Raw genomic sequence first — 4,820 nt, 5'->3', positions numbered from 1 at the left:
AACTTTTAGTTACTTCACAGAGACTGTAAACAACATATAGCAACTTGCTGGTGAATATATTTTAGTCTTCGTTGCTTCACAGGGACTGAAAACAACCTATATATTAGCTTTACCAGTATAAATTCCAATTAGCATATAGGTGTAAGATGCAAGGCAATAATTACATGAGGATACAAAAATAATACAAAAAACAAGACAGGATTCCAGTATATGCCCTGTTTCAAAATAAATTTCTTCAGTTGGTAAGTATAAAAGTCCAAATATGTGTAGACCTTCTTTGTCTTTCTTTCTTTAGACACCACTTTTCCAGTGGTATTGTATCTTGCTGTTTGCTGTTTATATAGCTTCAGCAGATTTTCAATGATGTTTTTATTCCATAATTTTCCATATAGTTCATAATGATCACAACAGGTACTTTCAGTTACATCGTGTTGGACCTCCAGGTACTAGCTGGAGATCTCCTGCTATTACAACTGATCTCCAGCCGATAGGGATCAGTTCCCCTGGAGAAAATGGCTGTTTTGGCAATTGGAGTCTATGGCATTGAAGCCCCTCCCCTCCCCAAACCCCGCCCTCCTTAGGCTCCACCTCAAAAACCTCCAGGTATTTCCCAACCTGGACCTGGCAACCCTATTAAAAACCAACAAGATTTCCAGGGTATAAATTTTTGAGAAAGCTCTCTGACAAAGGGAGCTTTGACTGAAAGTCTCGTTGGTCTCGAAGGTGCTACTGGACTAGAATCTTGCTCTTCTGCTGGGTATTCGGCAGAACATATAAAGAATACCTTCTTGCCATAAAATGCTTATTTGGCACCTGATTATAACACTACACAAGGCACCTGCTGAAAGGTGAAAAGATTTCCTTGGTGCACAGGTAGGCAGGTCAGTTAGCCATAACAGTGGCCCTTATGAGGATGGAAAAGTGGGACAATTTTTTTCCTGTAAAATAAAAATAAATAATAAAAACTGAATCATTCTAAACCAAGTGTTGCTTTGAATCCATGCCATTAATAATAAACACACACTTTACAACTAATTACCCCTCTCATACCCTTATATTCAATTTTAGTTTACTGCATCAGAGCCTTAAAAGAACCTGTTCTGAGGCAATTTCACTTCAGAAATTTCTAGACTTCAGATATATATAAAGTTGGAGAGTATAAATTTGGGATGGATCCTACAGATGCACAAGTGGAAGACAGCAGATCTTTTCAGTCTTCCCTTGACAGCCACCTGTGTGTGCCTGAAAGAAATGCACCCCAAAGTGACAGTGTAGGTTAGCGGAGCTTGATCCAAATGGTTCCAGCTGCCAGAAAGCAAAAACTCCCAAGGTTTTGGTAAGATTTAACCTGCTCTATGAACTTGAGGTAGGGGCCAGTTTTAATCAGCAGGGCTGCGACTGAAGTGCAGTAGCTTATTTTTGAGGCGGTGTTAGTTCCGGTCTACTATAACAAAAGAGAATGGAAAAAAATTGTAACGATGGCCTTTGTTTCTAACAATGTGTGGTAGATTTTATTAATTATCTTGAGGCTGGATTCTACCCCTTAGGCACTCAGTCAGTGTCTGTATGAGTACCTAAGGGGTGGGATCCAGCCTCAGGACAGTTAATAAAAAGTTGCACTGAATGCCTCCAGGGAAGGAAAGCAGTCCATTCTACAACCATGCTGATCAGACAGTGCCAATTTTGCCTAAAGCAGATAGATTTGCATGTGTTATTGTGGCCGTTGTCCTATACCCTCCCCCTTCTACAGTCTCAGCCCAACTACATTATTTTGTCTTGCTACAAATCTTTGCTGTTAGATCCAAACGTTGTCATACGTTGTAATCCACTCGTTGATTACCTGATGTTATCACATTGTGTAATCTGCTTACTAACTGACTGCAAGTTTTTATCATACTTGTAATCCGCCTTGGATGCCAAGTGAGAAAGGCAGATTACAGATGAAAATAACAACAGCAGCAACAAAAAATAAAAGATTTCTCAGAAACTCATTTCTGCAGAATAGATTCATCTGCTTGTTTCTGAAGGAGTGTAAAATTGTTGAACTCTACAGAAATTAGAATTTCAGCTTGCAAACCATAACATACCATTACCTTTCGTCTTATTAGCTTTTCTGCAGGTAGAACTAGGGGAGATCTTGCCTGATTCTCCTCCATGCTGAATTACCAGTCTTATGTACCTTTTGTCCGTGCAAGTCTTATAACTCATGACATAGAGTTTCTCCCACACCAACTGAAAAGCAAGTGGGATACAATCCAATGAGATTACTTGAACTGTGACTGTGTTTTTGCCCAGGATTCCAGGAGAACTTGACAGTTTGCAAAGAAGGAACACAATTCCTACCACCAAGCTGGATTATAAACTGCTATAATAGTTCCATGATCCCATTATTCAAAGTGCTCTGATGGCTGTTTTGGCTGCTTTTAATGTAGAAACTGGAAAGAGGCAGTCTGGGTTCAGAGGAAGGTTGATTAATTGATTGAAGCTACTATTTTAGCTGGGTTACCTGCTCCAGGTTGGGAAATATTTGGAGATTCGGGACGGAGCCTGGGGAGTGTATGGCTTGAGGAAAGAAGGTACCTCAGTAGGGTATAATGCTATATAGGTCATCCTCTAGAGCAGCCATTTTCCCCAGGGAAACTGATCTCTGTAATGTGGAGATCAATTGTAATTCTGGAAGATCTCCAGGTCTCACCTGGAGGTTGGCAATCCAGATTTTACATGAAGAGTTTGAGTTTCCTCAACAATGAATCTGTATTTGGAACCTTGATCACTTGAACAGTGATTCCCGTATCAACTATTAGCTGATTACTAGGGTTGCCAATCTCCAGGTACTGGCTGGAGATCTACTATTACAACTGATCTCCAGCTGATAGAGATCAGGTCACTTGGAGAAAATGGTCGCTTTGGCAATTGGAGTCTATGGCATTGCAGCCCCTCCCCTAACCAAACCCCGCCTTCCTCAGGCTCCACCCGAAAAACCTCCCGCCGGTAACAAAGAGGGACCAGGCAACCCTACTGATTACGCTATCACCAAACAGTGTTTCCAAAAGCTAGTCAAGTCCAATCCTATCAATTTAAGCAATTCATAGAGTTTCCTAGAGTGACAAAATCGGCTCTGGTTTCCATGCCAGTAATATGGAAATGGCAAACAATTACGTGTAGTATTTTGCAACCAAGTAGAAACAACAGAGGCTTTTCAGTGAGGTTGGAACCTTTTAAAGTTCCATCCCTATTACTTGAGCACACTGTGCCTTCTTTATAAGAGAGTTGTGATAAGACTAAGGGTTCTGGATGAGTGGAAACAGCTTCTAACCCGAGCCAGATTATCCCCCAGGAAAAAGAAAAACCCACAAAACTGCCAGTACACGACTGAAACAAAAGAGCAAAATGCTTTTTTTACAACAATCTGTGCAATGAAATGTGGATATATAGTCTGTTTATATGGGCCAATCTCTTTCCTCATAAAGAGCAGCTGGGAATTTTGTGCATGATCCAGCTGAACTTTAGCACTTTTCTGTCCCGTCTGTTCAATGAGATACTTACACGTATGCTTAAAGACCTCCTAATTAATACAGCAGGATTTTTCCGTTCATAAATGTAGCTGCATTGTGCCCTTTCTAAATGTTTTTTTTTCAGGCTCATAGTATTTTATTTGTTCATTTCTTTCATTTGAAGTACACTTCGATGACATCTTTGGCCTGAGATTCTTTGCGATAGTCTTTTACAACCACACAACTGCAGCCTCACAACTTTGCGGGGCTTTCCTTCTCTGTTGATCTTGCAGACACCTACCCACTCACCCAGTTTCTTGTTGCCATCATCAACCTTTATCAGATTGATTTGGTGTTTGGCACAAAGTGCTTCAACAAGCTTGACATAGATGGGTTCATCACAGTTGGATGCAAGAATGCAAAGGTGGGCTTGGCGTTTGTCTAAGGCTTTGTCAGTTTCACGAATTCCACGGGCTAAACCATCATGGATAAGTGAGCACTTCTTGAAGGGTGGTGTTAACATCCATTACACCTCCAACAGCAATGCCTTCCTCGGCCATGGTTGGTGGTGACACTCCTGCCCAGGGTTGCTTACAGCCTCCACGAACTGACACTGGAAAGGCGTGCCCTTTCTAAATGTTGTCACCTGTATTGATAATAATCCATTCAAAGAAGCTTCTGATTCAACCTGGGGTTAATCCTCATCCCACACAGTTCCAAATTGTGCCAGTAAATCCAATATTGAACTGATGGAGAAAGACATAGCAGGGTAGGCTTCTCCTTTTGCTGCAGTTCCTCTAGTTAATTTATGCACTTAGATATTTATAGAGCCAGTTTGGTGTGGTGGTTAAGAGCAACGGACTCTAAGCTGGAGAACTGGGTTTGATTCCCCACTCCTTCACATGAGCGGCGGACTTATGAAGCCAGCTGGGTGACCTTGGACTAGTCACAGTTGTCTTCAAGCTCTCTCAGCCTCACCTACCTCACAAGATGTCTGTTGTGAGGAGAGGAAGGGAAGGAGATTGTAAGCTAGTTTGATTCTTCCTAAAAGGTAGAGAAAATTGGTATATAAAAACCAACTCTTCTTTTTCCATGGCAGAGTAGAAATTTGAACCTGGGTATCCTAGATCCTAGTCCAACATTTTGACCACTGTGCAAGGCTGACACCGACATCATGGCTCCATCACAATGTAAACATAATCATTCCAGTTTCAACCTTGATGCAGAATCCAGGGTCTCTTGGTCCTTCTCCTGGACCTCCTGTGGCAATTCAGCTCTGAGCCTTCAAAGTTTCTTCAACCCACTAATTGCAAATCAGTGCATTGT

At 41.5% G+C, this 4,820-nt stretch overlaps 1 pseudogene; it reads right to left on the bottom strand.

Annotated features, from left to right (window-relative positions):
- Positions 1-3,659: 3,659 nt before the first annotated feature.
- LOC130478084 (40S ribosomal protein S12-like) lies at positions 3,660-4,088 on the bottom strand (annotated as a pseudogene).
- Positions 4,089-4,820: the final 732 nt, after the last annotated feature.

This window comes from Euleptes europaea, chromosome 5 (genome assembly GCF_029931775.1).
Source record: "Euleptes europaea isolate rEulEur1 chromosome 5, rEulEur1.hap1, whole genome shotgun sequence".
Classification (NCBI taxonomy): Eukaryota; Metazoa; Chordata; class Lepidosauria; order Squamata; family Sphaerodactylidae; genus Euleptes; species Euleptes europaea.
This window is presented reverse-complemented; position numbering and strand designations above follow the sequence as displayed.